Consider the following 24,534-nt stretch of genomic DNA (forward strand, 5'->3'; position numbering starts at 1 on the left):
CACCCACCACCTCTCATTCTCATGTGTGACTCCACTACTCAATTAGTGATCTTCACTTAAACACTCCATTCTCCTCCACAGCTCCATTTCTCTGTTCTCGGTTATTCTCTAGTTCTCTGTACCTCTCCCATGGCCCTGTAAACCCGCTGCCATCGAGTTGATTCTGACTCACAGTGACCATACAGGACACGGCAGAACTCCCCATAGGGTTTCCAAGAAGCAGGTGGTGTATTTGAACTGCCGACCTTTTGGTTAGCAGCCTGAGCTCTTAACCACTGTGCCACCAGTGCTCCTCCCATGGCCCCAGCAAGCCCTAAAGTCACAGGTTCTGCTTTGCTCTTTCTCCTTCTAGCTAGAATTCCCAAACTATAGCCTCCACCTGTTGCTTTCTCTTTACTACCAAAACAGGGGAGTTAGGATCAAGAGAGAAGGTGCTAAAAAGAGAAGGGTGCTGAGAATAAACCTGGCCTACCTCACAGTTTGAACTAGGAGAGAGATGCTGTGGACACTGCGAAATGGGATGCAGAGAATGACAGATCTTAGACTCCGTCTGGCACAGAAATCCCCTGGTACAGATAAATAACCTGAGCCATATCAATACTGCACACCTGTGGTTCCACACCTCAAATGCCAGAGATACACTCAACACAGATACCAGAAAAGTCTCTTAAATTTGCTATCAGTCATGATCTCAAGTAGTAATTTCTACCACCATCAATCCTAAAATAGCAGATGTTCAAGAGGGAGTAAATGGACAAGCCCAGGAAAGAGGAAGTGTGCGCTTTGGAGGCTCTAGGCAAACCACTCCCCGCAACTACCTATCCGCGTTTCTCAACCCCACACAACTGACATTTGGAGCTGGGTAATTCTTTGCCAGGAGCTGTCCTGTGCATTGGAGGATGTTTAACAGTATTCCTGGCCTCTATCCACTAGATGCCAGTAGCACCACCAACACCATTCCCCCTCCCCCTACACCGTGACAACCAAAATTCTCCAAACGTTGCTAGATGTCTCAATGTCCCATGGAGGTAAAATCACACCCAAGGGAGAATCAATGAACTACCCAATCATGCTGACGAAGCCTGAAGTTACTGAGCCGGAAGCTGTTACCGTCGTCAGGTGCCGCAGAATGGGTTCCGACTCACAGCGACCCCGTGTACAACAGAACAAAACACTGCCTGGTTGGTCCTGTGCCATCCTCACACTTGTTTCTATGTTTGTGCCCATTGTTGCAGCCACTGTGTCAGACCATCTTGTCGAGGGTCTTCCTCTTTTTTGCTGGCCCTCTACTCTACTTTACCAAGCACGATGTCCTTCTCCAGGGATTGGTCCCTCCTGATAACATGTCCAAAGTATGTGAGACGAAGTCCCAACCCTAATTCGCTCCTTATTATTAGCACAGCCTGCTCTGCACATACCCCGAAGCTCCTGCTGAAGACCACCACTAAGTCACACTGAGACATTAGACAAGTCACTTCAGTCCTCTACTCTTTTGTTTCAGAGTCCTCAACCATAAAAAGATCGTAATAATACTTGAGCTTCTAAATCTCACAGTTCAACTGACAGTAAAATGACATAATGAATGTGAACCCATTTTGCAAAGTCCGAGGTTCCAAACAAATGCAAAGTGCTATTAGCTTTATCACCATCATCCCCATAAATGCCTCCAAATAACCCGGTGAAAACAAAATAGCCCAATTAACAAAACTAAACAGTATTTTCTCTGCATGTAGTTTCTGAGGAAATAAAATCTGCAGCAATCCACCTGCATTCCACCCCAGAATGAAGAATAATGATCGCCCTCCAAGCCTTGAGGTGAAAGCGTCTGACAAGCCATGTCTGGTACAGGCACGCACTCTGCCTGCTCTCGGGGAGGGACCACGCACTGCCACTTGCCAAGACATGTAATTACTGCCCTCACAAAACCTCCCAAATCGTGACTTGTGAGGCACTCATTCCCTAAGAAACATAAATCATAAGATTTCTTAAATCAAAAATGATTTTAGGATAAAAATGGCCTCAAAAATGTAATATAGGAATGGCCTCAGGATACAATTTTCTCCTAAGAAAAAGACTGATTGATAAATACATTCAAGATTCAAAATTTAAAAGGTACCAACGTGTATACAGTGAAAAATCACCCTCCCACCCTTGGTCCCCAGCTGCCCAGCGCCACCCCCCAACCAAAGTTTTCAGGGATTTCGCAGCCTTAAAGAAATATTTTATGCATGTGCAAGAAGTTGTTCCCCTTTAACCCAAATGGTGGCATTCTATACAACCTTGCTGTTTAAAGTTTCTTAGCAAGCATCTATATCTGTCCATTAAGGATTTTCTCATTGTTTTACTGACCCCATCCCCCGCTGACGGACATTAGGTTGCCCCCATTCTTTTCTATCACGGGCAAGGAAGCAATGAAGAACCTTATTCAAGCGTCGTTTCTGCCAGTTCCTAGAAGCCCTACTGCTGGGTCAAAGGGAACCATTTGAATTTTAACAGGTAATAGCAGATTGCTCTCCCAAAGGTTATCCCACTGCACACAGTCTCTAGCAATGTACAAGAAGGCTAATTCCCTGTTTCCTTTGAGAACACAGTGTGATGAGACTTTATTTTCTTTTGATGATCAGTCTACAGATTTAAAAAAAAAAAAAAAAAGCACCAAGAATTGGTGGCTGAAAGCTGTGGTCCCATACTCAGTGTTCCTTACAGTATCAACCCTCAAAGGAACTTGACAGATACCAGGAGACTACAGAGTTTAAAAAAAAAAAAAAAAAAAGTAAACGAAAAAGGGTGGATTCCACAATGTTAACAACGTGATTTTTAAAGTATAAACTCTAAAGTGAAGGAAGCTTTGTTTTATATCTGCTTTGCATTCTGAGGCCTCCGTAATTCATCAGCCCTAACAAGAGGCTCCGACCAAGATGTATAAACAATGCAGTAGGCGTTATTAAAACAATTTGGGGTTACAGGTTTCAAGAACATTTTAAGTGAATCTTTTTGCCAAGATGGTGTGCAAAAAGCACAAAATGCAGAGACCTGGGTTTGAATCCTGCCTCTGACCCTTACCAGCCCTGTGGCCCCTCAGACAAGCCCCTCTGTGAACCTCAGCTTCCCCATCTACACATGGGACTAAATCACTCACACCCCAAAAGACTGCTAAAAAGATGAGGCGAGGTAATGCCTGGCACACAATTGGTGCCCCGAGAATTTCAGCTGTTACTGTATTACTATATTAACTTTAGGGTATTACTATATCCCGTTTGAACCCCAGGCCCACCAGGAGGCTTGTGAAACTGGGAGGCAAAAAAGAAAATCCAACTGCTACGTCATTTTATAGGCAAAGCAAATCCCTGAAGTTCACAACACCTTTCAGCTGTACTCAGGGTACAAAACATGGTTCCTGGCCTCAGAAAACTTATTTAATTGCTCCTCTGTCTCAAAGGTGCTAGGATTTCTTAAAACATTCATACGGTCCATAGTACACCTGCTGTGTGCGCAGTATCATTGAGGGGGATAAAAAGTGAGTAAGACCTAGAACTCTGACCTTCCAGAGTTTTTGATAACAGAAGATGAGCAAACAACTTAGATAAGGCAGCCTGCAGTGGGTACCACTAAAGACACACGAAATGCTGTGGGTGTTCGGAGGACAGGCCATTCTCATTTGGGTGAGAAGGTTCAGATAAGGCTCCAGGAGAGAAGTGGCATTTGAGCCGCGCCTTGATGAACTCTGACAGGGGTGACAGGGCATGTGTTTCTGGCAGACATAGATAGCAGAAGACAAGGGGATTGGGGGGGTGGGGGGTGGGAACCAATCACGTTCAGCTGGCGTAATCGACAATGAGATGGAAAGTTCTGGGGCACAGAGACCCTTGAATGCTAGCCTGCTGAGTCTAAACTTAATAAACAATGGAGAATGAGCAAAACTTTTGACCAGCAGAATAAATGATCAGGGCGTGCCTTATGATCACTGACCTAGCTGCTGTCTACAGGATAGGATGAGTGGGAAATGAACATAGGATGATCAATCAGAAAGTAAAAGTAAAAGGGCAGCATGAGACCGAGAGTCACAATGAAACTGCAGTGATCGAGAGTCCACAATGGCTGGACGGGGGGAAGAAGAAGAGAGAAGCTAGGATCGAAGACAACCCACTATCCTGGGCCCAAGTACACTGTGACTCCGTGAACAGAAACAGGGAACTCAGAATTCTGAGTGTGACTGGGTGGGTGCCAGAATTCTGAGTGTGACTGGGTGGGTGCCAGAATTCTGAGTGTGACTGGGTGGGTGCCAGAGGAAAGGAGAGACGGCTCTTGGCATTTTTCAGGTACTGAGGGAACATTCTGGTGAATACGCCTGACAACAGCTGGAAATGTAGTTCTGAAGTCCAGGCAAGAGGCTGAGAGCATGACAGAGATGGTCACTGGTACCCTGAAAATGAGTAATACTACTCAATTGTTAATTGACGGGGTGCTCTCCGGGTATGCGAGCAGACCCAGGTAAGTAAAGACGTGCCACTTTCACTTAACTTACCTCTAGTTACCATGGTGACCCTATAACCACAGGAGAACATCGAATCCCTGTGGGTCATTTTCCTATTTTCCGCAGTAGACCCAAAATTCTTAAATTCTACATAAGTCAACAACACAACTGGGGGGGGCAGGGGGGGAGGCTACAATGTTTATTTGGGGTCGCATCCAGGGTGATAACTTCGATCAACCTCCGTGGAAGCAAAGCCCTCTGGCCTTCAGTGTCCAGGTGATCATTATCAAAAATGAACCAGCCAGAAGTACAGCGGCTTCCCACTATGTTATGGAAAAAATCAAAACAAAACTGGGCAATGTGGCAGAAGGACTCAAACAGCTGACTCTCCTATGACCTCCCGTACAGCCCCATTGTGTTCTCTAACACATCCAACTCAGGCAAACCCACAGCATCTGACGGGGAGGAAGAAAGTCTTACTATTGAAAACCGGACTTTCTATAGCCAATCATTTCTGTCAGTGTCGCCTGAAGACGCTGCCCCAGTGAAGGAGAGAGGCAGGGACCCGAGGAAGGGTTCTCTGGGAGAATAAGGAGAGGGCTGCGAAGCTCAAAGGGCGGATGCAGGGGGACACGCGGCAGCAGGGAAGCCTGGTGTTCCCCGTTCACCTTGTACCTTTTCGACATTAGGCACTGTGCTAGACGCCTTACCGGTTACTTCATCCACTCCTCACAACAGTCCTATGGGGACGGTGTAGATGGCCCCACGTTCTAAGAGTAAACTTGCCGACCCCGGAGCTCCTTGGCAGCAGATCCTGGAGTCCTTACTTAAGCAGCCTCCCCACCTCTCCTTCCATCGTTAGCACTCCCTTTCTCTGCTCACCTTAAAATAATCCCTAAATCGCTAACAGGCAGAAGGAAAATTACTCAATACATCTAGAGGTAAACAAGAGAGGAGGGATCACTGCTGATTAGGATAAGGGGAGGGAAGCGAGAGTGCCTGGGTGGTGCAAACGGTTAAGAAGCTAACTACTAACTAAGCAAAATGTTGCCAGTATGAACCTACTCAGAGGTGCCTCAGAAGAAAGGCCTGGTGATCTGCTTCCAACAAAAAGCCCTACGGAACACAGTTCTACTTGGCACACATGGGGTTGCCATGAGTCGGACTCCACTTGCAGGTAACTGGCTTGGTTTTTTCTTTGTTGGTTGGTTGGTTGGTCGGTCGGTCGGTTGGTTTAGGGGAGACAGACTCCAGTCTTCCCTTTCAGATGGCCCTAAAAGGAGATCAATGGTGTTCCAAGGCAAGGAAAGTCTTCTAGTGTTGGGAACAAACACGAAATTGGAGAAAGGCCACTACAACACAGTATCAACTAAAAATAAGGTTACTCAATAAAACCTAAAACAGCAAAAGAGACAAAAGAAAATCAACTAAATTTATTGGATCAAATTGTTAGATCAAACAAAAAAAAAATCAAATCCACAACTACAAAATGATCTGCAAACACTACACACCAGAAGCTGTATGTATAATACAGCCAAAGACGTATTCAGAGGAAAATTCACAGCATTAGATCTTCCATTACCAAGCAAGGGGAAAAAAAAGAAAGAGAGGGAGAGAGAGAGAAAATTTCGTGTTTAATTCATAAGTTTAAAAAAACTTAAAGGCGGTAGGTGGTAGTATACAAGACCTCTCTGTACTTCCCGCACAATTTTCCGTAAATCTAAAACTGCCCTAAAAATAGTCTACTTAAAAGAAAACACAAAACAAAACAAACAACAACCAAAACAAACTCACTCTGCCCTCTAGAGAAACTTTAAAGACCTTTACAACAAGGTAGTCAGGGAAACAGCCACAACCTAAGTCTGGGGAAAAGGCAAGAAATAACAAAGGAAGTGTGAGCAGAGGGCCCTGGGGGTCAGACAGAGATTGTTCTTTCCTGCCATGCATTTCGTCCTTGTTAAGGAATAAACATCACACTCAGTGATTATCAACTACAAAGTCAGACAAGTTCTATGACTGTGTCTTGCTCTATAAAGCTTATAATGTGCTTTTTCTCTGCAAAAGTAAAACCTTTCTAATAATCACAAGATTATCCTTCTTCTGAGCGAAAATTTCAATGTTCCACATGCAACACATCAGGAATATCTCTCTCTCTCTCTCACACACACACACACACACACAAAGTGGTTATGAAGGACTTAGTATTACTTCTTTGATAAAGACGCAGCCCAGAGAGACCATCAAGACCGAGTCAGAGGGTAAGTATGACTGAGAAAGAACAAAGACTTCTGTTTATTTCACAAAATTTTTTTTTACTAGGTGCCTTTAATATTGGCACAGGGATTAAGAGTTCAGCTGCAGTTCGAATACCAGCCACTCCTTGGAAGCCCTATGGCGCAGTTCTACTCTGTCCTATAGGATCGCTATGAGTCGGAATCAACCCAACGGCAGAGAGTTTTTGGTTTTAGAGTACTATAAAACAAATTATGGAACTGGTGAATTCATAAGCTGTGTTTCAATGCTTATTTATAAATACATACTTTTATTGCCATGTGTGGAATTTAACCTAAAGTTAAACAGGGTTCTCTTTCTTTCCTACCTCTGGGCCACTTCACTGATCTTTACTACACAATTCTATTCCAGAGTGAAGGGTTAGGAAAATGGACATGTTCCCTACTTACAACAACTGTGTTACTAGCGAGCTACTGAAGATAGTCCAGCAACACTCGGATCAGACATGCAAATCCAAAGGCCTCGTCAGGGATGCGGCCCCTGGGCTCCCGTTTCAAGTGACAGGCCCGAGAGAGAGGGCCATGCCCTGCAGATGGGCTGAGGAGACACCTGCTTACTGCTGCTCGATGCAACCATGTTGAGACCCACCGCCCACCCCCTGGCTCTACTTCTGCCTCAGTGAGGAAGACCCTGTCACAGGACATAAAAATCTACACTCACGATTACAGACTTCTAGAAAACAGTCTAATTGCTCTGTCTAGCACCTAGCAAACCATGTCAGTCAGTAATAATCACAACGACTTCTTGTTACAATCAGACAGGATTCAACAAAAAGGCCTGGTTCTAGCCAGTTCACCTTTCTTATTTTGAAGCAGATGTCTTTATTTGTCCAAATGCCGGAAAAGTCATACTGTGCTGCAGAAACTACTGAACGAAAAAGACAGCTTATTTGTATCAGTGAGACTAAGTCTCCTCTTTAATTACATACCAAGGGGCCCCATCGTGACATAATCTAAGCAACATTTCTGAGCTCTCATATCAAACCATATGGAGTCTTGGTAGTCCAGTGGTTAAGATCGGCTGCTAACCAAAAGGCTAGCAGTTCAAATCCACCAGTCGCTCCTTGGAAACCCTATGGGGCAGTTCTACTCTGTCCTATAGGGTCGCTATGAGTCAGAATCTACTTGACAGCAGTGGGTTTGGTTTTGGTTATATCATACTGTATTTTAGAAAATTTCTCAGAAATATAGAAATTTTAGAAAAGAAAGCACATAGCATAATTAATGATTTTATCTAAATACATCAGCTGTGTTTAGACACTGCAGATGGAGATTTAAGTTTGCAGAACACGCATGTTGAGACAAAAGAACTCTAAGTACAATTAAAACTTCTTTTCAATTATAGGTACCATTAGCCAGAAAACAGTGCTGAATTTCTTTCGGGTGAAGTGAAATATTTAGCCTAACTGGAATTTTTATTCCATTCAACTTTTGGGATAGAAGAAACACAGCAAAATACAGCCACCAAATGTCTTCAGGGACTTCCTCAATCACATCAGGACGGCATGTTCAGGAAGAGAAGGGGTCCACGATCCTGTCCTCGGAAACACTTCCAAGCAGATCTATTATCTTTGGCAATGAGCCTATAACTTCCCCTCCCCCCACAACTGATCACGAAATGAAATTTATTCTTTCGCAATTTCAAAGCAAGATTTACTTGCTGATTTGTTTAGTCCATCCAAAAGACAAGTAAATAGCTTTGCCTTCACCCACTGTCACTCTGGAGTGTTATACCTGAGGCTGAATGTACCATTTCTATCCTCCCCAGAAACACAAGGACAGATACTTACATACTAAAAATTACTCTCAGAGAAAACAGATGTGCTTCCTCTTTTCCCAGAAGATGCAGCTGTTCCGGGCCAGACAGGGATGCAGCAGACAATCTCCAAAAGGCAAAGGAAACCTGGAAGGGCGGCCGTACCGGACGGACCATGTGGAAGGGCAGAGCAGCTCTGCTGCTGTAGGACCAAGAGCCCATTTGTCTGAACGGTCAAAGCAGGTGTGCACCCACTGATACAGCGAAAAGAGGGCTTGGGGAGCCAAGAGGCGATAAGCATGCTCAGAAGCCCAAAGGCATCCTCATTTCCAAGTTTGGAATCAACAAATATGATCACCAAGCCTTGGCAAGGCAGCAAAAGTGGAAGAGAACTGTGAAAACCCTAACTTATATCACAGGGAGAGAGCTTTTGTTTATTGCTCAGAGAAAGGAGATTCTCAACCACGTGGAACAGAGAGCGTGAGACTGCTGCACAACGAAAGAGAAATCGTCCAGTGTCGCGGGACTCGTGACAGACCGCTGCCGCCAGTTTTCTCTGTACACCCAGAGACAGATGGCCAAAACAACCCTGCATCCGTGAGACGAAAACCCTCTGGGTCCCCAAGACAGTCTCTGGCCTCGGCCAGCCTCAGTGGTCTCCTCAGGGCGTGTCCTCACATGGGACCAACAATCTGGCCATTCATGAAGAACGCTGTGCCTCCTCCCCCTCCACAAAACACAACACCCAGCTTACAAACATCTGGAAAAATTACTACCCAAAGGAGGTTTTAAAGAGCTGTGCATCTGATCATATTTATTAAAATTTGCATGAACTTCCTCTCTTTACAGAGACTCCACTTATTATAATCTCTCCACTTAAATGGAATCGTAAACTCAAACCCATTTTCTTTAGAGAGTATAGTAGATTAACTGAAGCCAACAAACACCAAAAATAGGAATAAGATGCATGGGAATAAGACAGATATTTGGAAGTAACTCTGAAATTATGTTTAAAATAACTGGCCAAACCCTAAGAAAACAATCCAAAGCAATCACAAAACAGACAATAATATGGATAAATCATATCGTTTCCTGGCACACATTCCACCTTCTCTTCCAAGTTTTAATATACTTAAAGTACAACGATGTTCGGTCCAGCATTTCTAGAAGCAACAAACACATTCCAGGTTCCTCCCAACTGCACCAAACAGATCCTGGCACAGAGCAGGGAAGTCAAAATCCCAGGTAGAAGCCTTTCTTAAACGCCAGGCACGTTCCTGGCTCAAACCTTTGCCCACAGCATTCTTCCTATGAGTATCCACACTGCAAGTCTCACTTCCTTCTGCAGGCCTCTGCTCAAAAGCCACCTTCCCTCTCTGTTAGCCCAAAACTAAAACCATTCCCAAGGCCAACTCTTCAGACAAAGACGGGACATAAAACGGTAACTCGTGAAGAGTGTGCTTCTTAGCTCAAGTAGATACATGAGACTAAATGGGCAGCTCCTGTCCAGAGGTGAGATGAGAAGGCAGAGAAGGTCAGAAGCTGGTTGAATGGACACAGGAAATCCGGTGTGGAAAGGAAGAGTGTGCTGTCACAGTACAGGGAGAGCAACGAGGGTCACATAATAAGGAATGTATAGATTTTTGTAAGAGAGACTAACTTGAATTGTAAACTTTCACTTAAAGCACGACAACAACAACAAAAAGCCACCTTCCCTGTGAGACCCTCCCTATTAAACCCATTGCCATCCAGTCGATTCCTACTCAGGACAGAGCGGAACTGCCCCATAGGGTTTCCAAGGGGCAGCTGGTGGACTGCCTATTATTCTATTAAAAATTGCACCATCCCCCTCCCATCTCATCTCTCTCCTCAGCACTTTTCACAGTCAGATACACCATACCTTTTGTGTATTTATTGTCCCCCTCCACTATTCATGAGGACCATGAACAAAATTCACAAAGCACAGTGCTTTTTCCCATGCCTAACAAATAAATTAAAATTAAAAAAAAAAAAAAGAGACACCAAATGCGTCTGGCCCTTTATTTTACCTTCCGTGACACAAAAAGTGATGATGTGCCAAAGAAATTCCAGATTCCACAAATTAGAGGCTAAAACCTATTGTTTTGATCTCAAGCTGTTTACCTTAAATTATTTGTTACAGTCTTTGAGGCATTAAAGAGAAGGAGCTCCAGAGATACAGCTGGCTCCACAGGGTTGGGCACTCCCAACAAAGCTCCCGAGGGTAGCTCCACCCACAAACATGTCCGGCCCCTGCTCATCTCTTCCTCTTAATTCTGCGTACCACCCGAGCACGGGCTCTTGTCTTGGCTATTAACTCGTCCTTAACTTGGAATGGAGCCCTGATGGTGCAGTGGTTAAGAGCTTGGCTGCTAACCAAGAGGTCAGCAGTTTAAATCCACCAGCCGCTCCTTGGAAACCCTGTGGGGCAATTCTACTGTGTCCTATTGGCTTACTATGAGTTGGAATCGACTCAACGGCAACGGGCTTAATTTGGATTAAAAAAAGGTAAAGAATATTTCCCTTCCCTTCCTAGAGTAGAGGTGGCTGGACACCCAGGTGTGCAGGGAAACCGACATTACAACAGAAAGACAGCACAGGGGTGTGGAGATCCTGAGAAGGAAAAACATTGTCAACTTTATGATTCTGACTGCTCCTAATTAATCTCTGTCCCTCAAGTGCACCAGCAAAAGTGATCACAGAGCACAGAGACTGTAATACCAATGTCACCTCAGTAACTATGTCGTCCCCACCCAACAAGTAGTAGGTAAGAACTCCTAGGGCCATATCTGGTAATGTGACCATGCGGACTGAACAGCGTGTATCAAACTGACTGGGTGTGAGAGAATACTTTGTTGGTTTCTCCTCCCCTGCTGTCTCCCCACCAGACATGCTTCAAAGAGGGCAGAAGGTATTACCACCCCCGTCAACGTGCCAGTGCTCGCCTCTCTTCAGAGCCGTGTGAGATACCACACAAGCTGGTGTGACGGAAAGCAGGAGGGGAAGACGTGAGGAGCCAGGCTAAGGCACCACAGCCAGCCATTGGTGAAGAAAGTTCTGGTAACTTTGTCTCCAAGAAGCCAGTTATGATTTCACCAGGGCCTTCAACATGGTTCCCTGGAAAAACGACATCACGTAAGGGCCTTAATGTTCTTGACATGTTTACCCTTAACACACCTCTAATATACCTTCAGCGCATGGCCTAACGAGGGTCCTGCACCTCGAGAATTTACATCAGATAGTTCTTAAACACAGCCAGGCCACAGCCTCAGTATTCCAGTTTAGTTGTGGGGACAAGGCATCTGCAGTTCTTAATAGCCCCTTGTGCATTCCTAGAAGGGGCTCTAGTGGCGCAGTGATTAAGCATTCAGCTGCCAACCAAAAAGTCGGCAGTTCGAACCCACCAGTGGCTCAGAGGTAGAAAGATGTGGCAGTCTGCTTCCATATAGATTACAGCCTTGGAAACCCTATGGGGCCATTCTACTCTGTCCTATAGGGTTGCTAGGAGCCAGAATTGACTCGAGAGCCATGGATTTTTTCTTATGGTGCGTTCCTGGCTTAACTTAGTGCCTCAGGATTAAACAAGCTACCTTCTAATCACTCCCTTAGTAATGGGAACTCTTGATTCACTGAGAGGTAGCTCAACAAGGAGAAGAATTCACTGTTTTGGATATGCTGAATGTGAAATTCCCATGTGACATTCCCGGGGAGCCATCTGGCAGATGCTTCAATATGTGGATCTGAGCCAGGGGAGGGTCCAGGCAAGACAGAGATTTGGAAGCTCTGGCAGTGGAGTTAAAGGCTTGGACTGGGCGGGCATGTGTAGAATGAGCAGGGGAAGGGAGCCAATCACTAAACAGTAACCAAGGGAAAGAAGAGCCAATGGAGACGCTCAAAATTCTGGTCAGTAAAAGACTCAATCCTGTTTCCCAGACACTGAAGGCGTGGGTCACTTCTACACTGCTCACAGCTGTATTCCACCCCCCATCACGTTTATTAACACGAGGATTTATTAACTTTCAACTATTTAGTAAATGAAGGAAAAGTGAATTTACACCCACCTGAGGCAGAGATCTGATTTTAGGTTAACAGTGTTGATCAGAACACCCTCAACCCCCCAACAATTTTCCACCGATTAACATTTTAACCTAGTGCAGGTTTTAGTTATCATGATTTTTTTTTTTATGTGCTGATGTTACTTTGCGTTTCCTAAGGAACAGAATAAAAACAAATACCTCACAGCTTATTTTCTTTCAAATTCCAGTGTCACTCACAAAGCTATTTACTGAAAAATAAATCTATTTAAAACACTAACACACTATTTCATTAATTGTCTTTTAGTTAATGCTCATGGCCCTTTGTCATTTCATCTAGTTTTAAAAACACAAAAATCATAAAGAACGCTTTTCAAAAAAAATAGTAAAACAGCAGGAGACCCTGAGAAAGCTATTGCTTAGTGCTAACGTAGTAGCTCTCGATTTAAATGTTCTTAACAACCATCCTTTGTTATTTCCTAAGGCCTCATTTTCCCAAGTGTGTTGTCTGTAGAAGATAAAGAAGGATCCACCATGCACTTTGTGTATAACTGAAATATACCATCTTTAAAGAAAGAAAGGGAAGGGTCCCACCACTAAACGCATTTAGAAAATGCTGCATATTAAACCTTCCTTAAAAAGGAAGACAGAAGAATCGATACATTCAAATTGCGGTGTTGGCCAACAATATTGAATATACCGTGGGCTGCCAGAAGAAAGAACAAATCAGTCTTAGAAGAAATACAGCCAGAATGCTCCTTAGAAGAGAAGATGGCGAGACTTCTGCTCACTTACTTTGGACACATCATCAAGAAAGACCAATCCCTAAAAAAGGACATCATGTGTGATGAAGTACAGGGTCAGTGAAAATGAGAGAAACCCTCAGTAAGACAGATTAACACCATAGCCACAACAATGAACTCAAGCATATCAACGATCATGAAGATGGCGCAGGACTGGCGACGTTTAACACGCATTAGGTCACCATGAGTTCGCCGGAGCCAACTCGACGGCAGTGAACAACAATAACAATGATCAGCCAGCTGTCACTGAATTAATTCCGACTCGTGGTGGCCCCACGTGTGTCAGAGTAGAACTGTGCTCCACGGGGTTTTCAATGACAGATTTTTCAGAAGTAGATCACCAGAGGCCTGTCTTCCTAGGCGCCTCTGGGTGGACTCAAACCACCAATTTCTCAGCAGCTGAGCACATTAACCGTTTACACCGCCTAAGGACTCCAAGCCTCCCTTAGACAGTCTCAATAGCTCTGAAAATACAAAAATCTGCTAATCCCAACGTATCCAAACTTAAACTTGATAGGGTAGCACCCATTAATACCTCCAAGAACAGGACACCTCTGGAAAGGATACCTCAGCTCAGCCCTACATACAGAGCAGTCTACTGGATGGCCCACCACTCACCAGTCAGTCTGAACCCCTTTGTCTAGCACCTTCTTCCCCACCCCACCAACCTATGGAGTCCCAGTATATAGCCAAGATAAAGGTTAGATTCAGCAAAGAGACGAAGGTTACATAGGTCCAACTTATGAAATATGGCATAAGTGATACTAATAGCAAATTTCATTGCTCATGAGAGCAAACGTCATTGCTCACAAGAACAATGGAATACTTGTGGTTTTTAATTACACATCTACGCTTTTAAAGTCAGATACCTACCTTAGAGTCCCCTCAAGTGTCCACACCTTTTCTTACTACATTTGATGAGCAAAATATGCATACCCACATCAGACTAGCCAACACACTGTCTTTCTAGAACCAGTTTGGTCATTCAAGTTTCTGCTGAAACTTTGAAATGAGGATACAGGAAGAAAAACGGAAACCGCAAAGAGGGTTCCAACAATATTTATATCACATTATTCGCACCTCTTACGTGTGGTTTGAAACGCTTGAGTCTCTAATTAACCAAAGTGACTAAAAACAGTTCAGTTTTCAAGAATCAAAGTAGGGTTTGTTTGCAAAGCGTCAGTTTGGAGTCACTGAAGTGGTCTGCCAGGAGCTGAGCTGCCCCGGATGGAAAGCCACACATCTGCAGGCTCCCTCACGTTCCCACAGAGACTACCTCAGCGACTAAAAAGCCACAGTGAGGTCATGAGGCCGTGAATGGGAGGATCTCCTCCTCTTGCCTGGCCAGCAAGGTTTGGAGGGAACGGGGAGTACTGGGAACAGCCGAGAGAGAAGGCAGATAAGAGAACCTAAGGGCAGCAAAGAGGTTGCAACCCACCTCTGTCAAACTTTCAGGGGATGGATTTTTCGAGTGTAAAAAAAAAATTTTTTTTTTTTTTTTTTTTTCATTAAAGAGCAGATAACCATGCCATCTGAAAAATAATCAACGAAGACTGGGTGCATGTAAAGAACTGACGAGTGTAATCAAATACAGTTCTAAATGAAGTTGATCTGACACTCAACAACATTTATCACCCACAATCCTTACGGTGAGACAAGTATAACAAACAGTTCACCTCAATGACTGCCCCTTTATATGGCCCGAAACTCCCATTTGGCTTTCCCTTGTCACTCTTTCACTTCAGTGTCTTATTGAGAAATTTTCCTGGTATCACCCACTTAAATCTCCCCCAATTCCTCGTCCTGTGTCCCAGGGTGTTGTTGCCTGGGCTTCTCCCAGGGTCCCCAACCTCAATCTAAAGGGTCTTTTCTTTCAAGGAGCTGCCCCTGGTCTCCAATCCTAAACTGGTACTGGAGAAACGCCAAGAATCTCTGATCCAGGAAGCTACGAACTCCATCTTACTCTGCCCTAACTCTCTCCTCTCCCCTTCTCCTGCCCTGGGTAAGTGTCCCCTCTTGTGTTCCCCAAACATAATTCTGTCCCCCGACTACTCTAACACTTATTCAGGATTACAACTGCCTGGTTATTTGGTTCTTTTCCTCACTGCTCTGAAGACTTTCTGTGCGCAGGGCCCACACCTCGTGTTCACGTCAGCGTCCCTAGCCCAAAGCCGAGTGGCAGGTACTCAGTAAATGTATGAATAGTGAATGAAGGGGGCAAGAAGAAAAGAGGACACCTGAGGCTAGCTCTTGTAGCCTTAGAAACCTGGTCTTAAGATCAAGGAAGAGTAAGCTGAGGCATAATAAACCTTCGGACACAGCACAAAAATGATGTCGACACAATCGTAATACGCTATTGGAGGGAGCGAATGGCACTGGGAATCCCAAACGCTTTATTCATGTACTTGAAATTCCATTAACAATGAGAAAAAGCCAAATACCTGAGAGGATTACCTGTAGGGGAAGACACTTCAGATCCCAGGTAATCAAGAGCTCACACACCTTATACTGCATACACTGGCAATACTTCTTCTCATACATTTTTTTCAGTATGGTATAACTGAGCACTCACTAGTTACGCATGCTCTAGGCCTCCAGTCCAAACCCAACTGCCAAACAAATACAGTTGCAAACATCAGCTCCGAATTTATCAAGATAGTGTTTTCAAAAACAGGTTGATGGGAGACACAATTCTACATACTTGTGACTCATACAGAGACGTGAGTTAAGGGGCCCAATGATTACCAGCTCAAAGAAGCCACCCCAGCAGGCCAGTGCTCATTTCCAGAATATAGAATAGAGGCAGAGACTTATTAAAACCAGAAAAAGTAATACCAAACTTGATTCATCATTAAAACAAGAAGCTAGAATTAACGTCATTTAATAACCTTGGTTTCGTAACCTGCTGGTATCACATGAAAACTTCACTGTTTGCACTGCTACCGTTCATTAAAGCTGCTGTGGCTTTATTCACACAGTCCACAGAAGAAAGAACAAGGGATTACAGGTGGCGTACTGCCCCTCTTAGCAAGTAAACAGAATAGGGGGAAACTTGAAAAGTAAAAGAACATGTGAGAACCACGAGATAATCTTCCTAATGTATCCCCCACTACTCAGAGCCTCACAGAGCACTGTATCTAACTGTGACTAGGAGCTCAAAGGGGACATCCCCAGAACATCTATCTTGTTGTTGCCGTGAGCCGGCACGTCGACTCCGACTCACAGTGGCCCTGTAAGACAGAGTAGAACAGCCCCGTAGGATTTCCTAGACTGTAATCGTTACGGGAGCAGATCACCAGGTCTTTTCTCCCGCAGAGTGGCTGGTGGGTTCAAACGTCAACCTTTCAGGTGGCAGCCAAGCACTTAACCGCTGCACACCTTAGACTACAACAGAGTTGACTTTAAAGGGTTAGGAAAAAAGACCACCGAGACTTATTAAGCCTGCAACTGCCAGCAAATAGTGCCACAACCACACTGTCTGTCCAAAAGGGACATGTGGGGACTACTAGGAAAATCCGAAGATCCCACTTGGGTTAAAATCTGTCTCTCTCAACAGTCACACTTTAAACTTCTGAAGATTTTTTACATTCAGAGAGTTGAAGTGAATCTCGCTCCCAGCATATTTTCCCCAAAATACAAGTTAAAATTTCTCCTCTTTCAACCCCGCAACCTAAGCTTTTAATTAAAGAGAAAACAAGAACAACAAAGCAAAAATTAGCTAAGAAACTGGTAATTTATTCTGAATGAAGCAATACAGCAGGAGGAAGCGGAATCTGTCAACAACAATCAAGTCTGCTCAGCACTGCAACCGTTTCCAGTCTATAGTTTCACCAAAGAACATGCACTGCTTTAAGAAAACGGTGGATTACTGGTCCGCTATACCTCCCCTGGCTGCCTGGCTGGCACAAACAGTTAAGTGCTCAATTACTAACCAAAAAGTTGGTGCCTCAAACCCACCCTGAGGCACCTTGAAAGAAAGGTCTGACAATTTGCAATTGACTCGATGGCAATTGATTTGGTTTTGGTTTGGTGCCTTCCCTGGGTCAAGATTTGCAGCAATACCTTCTAGAAAGTTTAAGCTTGGTCTCTGGAATTTTACCTTCACTAGCACCAGACTTAGAGCCCTGGTAGCATAGTGGTTAAGAGCTATGGCTGCTAACCAAAAGGTCAGCAGTTCAAATCCACCACCACTCCTTGGAAACCAGCTCTACTCTGTCTTATAGTGTTGCTATGAGTTGGAATCGACTCAGTGGCAACAGGTTTGGTTTTTGGGTGTTCAGCAGCAGATTCATACAGGGGTGGGTAATCACTACAGGGGCTAATGGCAACCCCATTGATAGTTTCTCCCTTAATACCTACAAACAAGAAGAGTAACAGATTCTTTGCAACTTGTCCCCAAATGGCAACAAATGGCTCAAAGTACCCAGAATTAAGACAGACATAAAGCCAGAATATAGACATAAAGCCAGAAAGGACTGTCCATGAGTTCAAGACCACCATCTCATGGGAATTTCTGTCCTCAACCAGGAGAAAGCAACCATTTCACTTTCTCTCAATTCATTTTCTGAGCCCAGTGGAATAAGGGCTATCTGCTACCTGAGGTGTCTGAACCCTAACGCCAGCCTTGGCTGGAAGCAAGAGAGAAAGACCCAAGTTCTCCTGACCAATCTGCACAAGGTGTGGCTGGAGGTGTAGTTTGGGACTGTGGAGGAAGGCGGCATGGCGTTGGGGAGGCACTGACAGAGCTTACCTCCTTGGAAGACTGCTGATGTCAGGGTCATTTGCCCACAGTCCATCGGGCTGCCATCCCTTTGAGGAGAGGGAGACACTGATGGGACCAAAGATCTTCTAAAGGCAAGTTCTTACCGCAAGCTGGCCCAAAGGTCCCTGCAATCAAAGAAATCATTGTGGTTTTGCATTTGGCATATTTATGCCCCCTTTCTTCTAGGGACAAGTCTGTCAGCCTCTGAAAGGATCCGAACTTTCGAAAAGAAACGTATGGAAACACAGGTTCACCTAGTATGAAGCAGACGCAAGAAAGGCAAGACGTTTTCATGGCACACCCCAGGATAGAAAGGGAATGTGACAGTATTTCACTTCTCAGAGAGGAGCCATAAATAAAGCCACTGATTTTAAAGAACCAATGTTTTCTACCAAATATTTTAACACAAGCCAAACTCCACTTCTTCACACTTGTTTAAAAAAACCTGATCCATAATGACTCCAAAATCCATGCACCACCCTACACCAGCCTTTGCTGGAAGCAAGAGAAAAGACATATATGTAAATGCAAAATACAGGTGGTTAGCTTCTGTTGCTAATCAACACTGCCATGGACCTACCTTCACTGACTCCACTAATAATAACAGGGAAAAGTCATTAACTCCAGCTGAAACATATAACCAAAAAACACCAATTTCATACTAAGTCAATGACAAATAATCAAAATTCAGTAAACTAAGTTGAATACCTAACCTAGCGTAACAATGCTTCATCTACTTAAAAACCAAAAGCAAACCCGTTGCCGTCGAGTCAAATCCGACTCATAGTGACCCTATAGGACAGAGTAGAACTGCCCCATAGAGTTTCCAAGGAGTGGCTGGTGGATTCGAACTGCTGGCTTTTTGGTTAGCAGCCAAGCTCTTAACCACTGTGCCACCAGGACTCCGCATCTAGTTAAGAGGTTATATAAATTACTTTTAGCAACTCAATTTGTAGTAAACCAATAGTCACTCAATGCCAAGACATCACTACTTCCTAACTACTTACAGAGACGGCAAAACTGTTTATGTATGTACTATTGTATATCACCTCACAATTTCTTTTTTTAAAAGAGTATCTTTCCCTCCAGACAAAGATGCCTGAAATTATCTGATTTGTAAATTAGAAATACTGTGTCTACAGTTATTTATGCATCCAGAATACAAAGAAAGAGAAAAAAAAGTCATGAAGAGTATTATGAGAGATATTTCTGAGCTTTAAAAAGTCTGCTTCCAACATACAAAAAAAAAAACCCGTTGCTGTCACATCAATTCTGACCCACAGCAACCCTATAAGGCAGAGTGGAACTGCCCCATAGGGTTTCTAAGGAGCGACTGGTGGATTCGAATTGCCAGCCTTTTGGTTAGCAGTCGAGCTCTTAACCACTGCGCCACCAGGGCTCCGTAAGTTTTAGGAATCCAATCAAAGAGGGCGAAGAGAGAAAAGAGTCACTAACAAATTTAATTTTTCTAAAGATGGATCATCACAAGGGCAAAAGGACTCTCAAACATACCAATATAAAACCATTAGGTCTGGCAGGTTTTCAAAAGGCAAACAAATTAAACCACTTTAAAACCAAAACCAAACCTGCTGCGAGTCAATTCCGACTCATAGTGACCCTACAGGACAGAGAACTGCCCCTTGGGGTTTGGACTGTGATCTTTACAGAAGCAGACTGCTACATCTTTCTCCTGTGGAGTAGCTGGTAGGTTCGAACTGTCAACCTTTTGGTTAGCAGCCAAGCGCTTTAAATACTGTACCACCAGGGATCCTTGTAAACCACTTTACCCCTCCTGAAATGACCAGGAACCTTATCAGTAACTCCTTCAGGGCCCAAGAGGTCTCAATAATACACTGCTGTTCAGTTGATTCTGACTCATAGTGACCCTACAGGACAGAGCAGAACTGCCCCATAGGGTTTCCAATGAGCGGCTGGTGGATCCGAACTGCTGACCTTTTGGTTGGCAGCCTTAGCTCTTAACCACTGCACCACCAGGGCTCCAGGGTTCTCAACAGTCAGACAAAAAAAAGCAATGTTACTACAAAGGACCGGCCCTAGGATACCAGACAAAACCTAGCTCCTCAGAAAGCGAGTTTACAAATAAGTAACTGTCATGTCTGTACAGAGAAGGAATGTAATCGCTGCCGTGGCTAGCACCACAGCTGTTTTATAGTGTCTATATAAACCATCCACAGGTGAGGAAGAAGCTTACGCCAACAAGGAAAGTTACATGACCACGAAGCCAATATGAGATTCTTGGCAGAAGACAGAGCGTAAGCAACAGAGAAGGAGCACGAGAAACCAGGGACCATCCTGCAGAACGTGCGCGACAGCGGTTGCCAAGGAGTACAATTTCCCAGTCCAGTAGAAGAGACTCTTCTAGACGCTGACGACATTTCTAGATATTTATCAAGTGGGCCACAGCTGCTGGAACAACTTCAAATCCATCCATTCAGGACATATTAACTCTAGAGAAGAACATGCCTAAGCACTGAGGATTTAATGAAACCACTGCACGCATGCTAGGCAAGAATGTCTCCTGTTGAACTACAGGAGAAATAAGGTGGCAATACATTAAAATCCAACACTGGGCCAGCCAACGTGGGCTTTGGAAAATGATACCTGATATCCAGGAGGTGTGAAATGGAGATCTTGGGCCAGAAGCCTGCAGGGCCATTGTATTGCTAATGTGCTCAAGCTCCCAGTGGGATCTCAATGACTTCACTCAAAAGGACTCCAGACAAGTAGGCAGATGCCAGATTGCCCAGGACAGTGGAGGCAGAGAGCAGATGCTCATGATGGCTGCGTGCGCCATCTTCAGCTCAGGATCCACTGGAGGGGTGCCTTATCAAAGGCACACTGGCTTTCCACTCCCCTCACTCACTGCTCGTGGGAATGTAAAACAGTGCAGCTGCTTTGGAAAACAGTCTGGAAGTTCTTCAAAAGCTTAAACATAGAATTACTGTATGATCCAGCAATCCCACTTCTAGTAGGTACTGTTTACCCAAGATAAATAAACACATGTGTCCACACAAAAACCTATAAACAAATGCTCACAACGGCACTATTCACAATTCAGCCAAAAAGTGCTAACAAGCAAAATGACCATAAACCGACAAATGAATAAATAAAATGCAGCATTATCCATACAATGGGACACAAGGAATGCAATCATAAAAGGAAGGAAGTACTGATACATGCTACAACATGGGTGAATCTTGAAAACATTATGCCAAACGTAAAGATCCGAACACAAAAGACCACATACTGTATGTCTGATTGTATGAAATGCCCAAAACTGACGCATCTGTAGAAACAGGAAGTAGGACAGTAGTTGTTAAGGGCTGAGAGGATTAGCAGAAATAGGGAAGGACTGCTAAGGGCACAGGGTTTCTTTCTGAGGTGATGAAAATGTTCTAAAACTGACTGTGATGATGGTCTCTGTGAACATACCAAACCCACTGCCGTCGAGTCGATCCTGACTCAGAGTGGCCCCACAGGGTTTCCAAGGCTGTAGTCACAGAAGCAGACTGCCACATGTTTCTCCCACAGAGTGGCCAGCGGATTCAAACTGCTGACCTTCGGGTTAGCAGCCGAGTTCTTAACAACTGCACCACCAGGGCTCCTCTGTGAATATACTAGAAACCATTTAATTGTACACTTTAAATGGGTGAACTGTATAGTATGTAAACTGTACCTCAATAAAGCAGTTATAAAGAAGCGGGGGACAAAAAAAAAGGATCTCAAAAAACATATCCACTGCTAGTGGGAGTATAAACTTTATAAGGTTATTCTGAAGAGCAAGATGGCAGCATTTAACTATAGTGAGTGTTCTACCCCCAAATATGAAGTCCAGAGTGTTGCATGGAAATGGTAAGAACCATATGAAAAGATGTTCAAAATTTTAAGTCATTAGGAAAATTGCAAACTAAACCAAAATGAGATACTTCACACACCTGAACTGGCTCGCGTGGGAAGTCCTGACAAGGCCAAGTGTGATGGAAATGCAGACCGACACAGTAGGCAGGAGAACGATTTGGCAGTCGCTCACAAAACTAAACATACACTTAACGTATGACCCAGCAATCCTACTTCTAGATATTTATCCTAGAGAAATGAAAATGTGTGTTCATACAAAAACGGTACACAAATGTTTACAGCAGCATTATTTGTAACTGCCAAAATCTGGAAACAACCCAAATGTCCTTCAAGAGGTCAATACGGTGAATCCATTCGATGGTATACCACTCAGAAATAAAAAGGAATATACAGCACACACATGACCATGGATGAATTTCAAGTGCTTTGCGCTAACTGAAAGAAGGCAGGCCCGAAGGTTACACACCCTGTGATCCCATTTCTACGACACTCTGGTAAAGGCAAAACTACTGTATAGAGACAGAGAGCAAATCAGTGCTTCCAGGGGTTAGGTTGTGGGAGGAGGGTCTGACCACAAAGGGGCAGCATGAGGAAATTCTATGGGATGCTAGAATTGTTCTGTATCCTACATGTGGTGGTGATTATAAAAATCCATGTGTTCCTACACATAAAACTGTACACCCAAAAAAGTAAATTTTACAGTGTGTAAATTTCGCAGAGTATATACGTAGTTATTGTTGTGTGCTGTTGAGTTGATTCTGACACGTGGCGATGTACAGGACAGAGAGCTACCCACAGAGTTTCCTAGGCTGCACTCCTTACGGGACAGATCGCCCAGTCTTTTCTCCCGTGGAGTCACCGGTGGGTTTGAACCGCCAACTTTCAGTTAGCAGCCTAGCGCTTAACCATTGCACCACCAGGGCTCCTTATATACGTGGTAGGGAAAAAATAAATCAAAGTGAGTACACAAAACAATACTTAGCTACTGAGGATACATACAAATTCAAAGACATTAAAACCTGTGGTAAAAAGAGAACGGCAGTAGAGATGAAAGATAGTAAAAAATTACATAAAATGGATCGAAAAACTTACATAGATCAATGATGATGATGCCATCAACAGCAAAAGAGAAAACACTCAACTCTTCTCATCTGAGGCCCATAACAGAAAAGGAGGAAAGAAATGCACGAAAATGACCGACAACTGATTCAACAGAATCAAGTAGGAGATTTTATCGGCTATGAAGTTAGCCCAACACTCAAAAAGTCTACAGTGGAACAATCTCTGCTTTAGCACTAAGCATCACATACTGTACCATTTTTACAACACAAAAAACTTAAAACCAACAAAAAAGGAAAAGAAAAAAGGTATCAGCATCTGCCTTGCTTTCTCACTGATTCATTAACACTACTCAAATGACCAAGGTCAAAAATAAAAACCAGGTAATTACTTCTATTTTGGTCATCATCTGTTTGCTAGAAAACATGCAAAAAAATTTTTTCCATGTTTTTTTTTGGTGAGAGCCTCCAGGTATACGGTAAAAAAACCCGTTGCCGTCAAATCAATTGTAATTCATAGTGACCCTACAGGACAGAGCAGAACTGCCCCGTAGGGTTTCCAAGGAGCGGCTGGTGAATCTGTACTGCTGACCTTTTGGCGGGCAGCCAAGCTCTTCACAACTGCGCCACCAGGGCTCCAAGTACACAGTACTACTCCAGATATTAAAAAATGTTTCAGGGAATATTAATTTTGCAGTAAGTGTACAAGTGTTCAAAGGAAAATCATAAACTTCCTATTAAGACATCCTTTGGTGATGGAATGGTTCCCTCTCATTTTAGTGAACTGTATCTGGAAGCAGCTAGGCCAACATCGCTTTCTGCTGCTTTATTAAGGAAAGCTGGGTTTATAATGAACACTAGACTAGAAAAGGGTCACAGTTAATATTTAGATAAACAATTCCTGCTGTGAGTGAGCCTCTTCAGCCCATAATGTTCCCGAGGAATCATAGAGCTTTTTGCCCTATCTTACATTGGAACAAAAGTAACCCATGGAAGCACCTTTCAGATACCATCCCCAAGATGATATTTGAGATTTCACGGTTCATAGCCCTAAGGGCTGGACAGGGCCTGAGTGGTGCAAAGACACCGTCCAGACTTTGGACGGGTTTTGTTCGCAATGCTCACAATCGTCTGGCCACTAAAAACCACGTGGGCAGTAACTGCAGTCTCTGAGACTCTCTGTCCACATACCCTTTGGGATAGTCCAAGACCCCCAAATGTCAGCCTTAGAAATACTAATGTTACTTATACCTACTGCGATGGTTAAGATTGTGTGTCAACTTGGCTGGGCCATGATTCTTAGTGTTTTGGCAGTCATATAAATGTTGTGATCACTTCCCCGTTGAGATCTGATATGTGATCACCCCATGATGGGATCTGCTGTTAAGTAGTCAATCAGTTGAAAGGGAGTTTCCTTGGGCGTGGGGCCTGCACTGAATATAAATGGACATTCTGGCAA

At 44.0% G+C, this 24,534-nt stretch overlaps 1 protein-coding gene across 3 annotated transcripts in view; it reads right to left on the minus strand.

The window, feature by feature from the left end:
* Nucleotides 1-24,534, minus strand: part of STK24 (serine/threonine kinase 24) — a 71,040-nt gene that overhangs the window by 38,680 nt on the left and 7,826 nt on the right. The window contains exon 2 of one of the 3 annotated variants that reach the window (XM_023740316.1): nucleotides 18,127-18,263. The exons of the other annotated variants lie outside the window; for them this stretch is intronic. The gene's annotated coding sequence lies outside the window, so the exon portion shown is untranslated. The remainder of the gene's footprint in view (nucleotides 1-18,126; nucleotides 18,264-24,534) is intronic. 3 annotated transcript variants of the gene reach the window in all.

The sequence above is a fragment of the Trichechus manatus genome, unplaced genomic scaffold, assembly GCF_000243295.1.
Source record: "Trichechus manatus latirostris isolate Lorelei unplaced genomic scaffold, TriManLat1.0 scaffold00153, whole genome shotgun sequence".
NCBI classification, from domain to species: domain Eukaryota; kingdom Metazoa; phylum Chordata; class Mammalia; order Sirenia; family Trichechidae; genus Trichechus; species Trichechus manatus.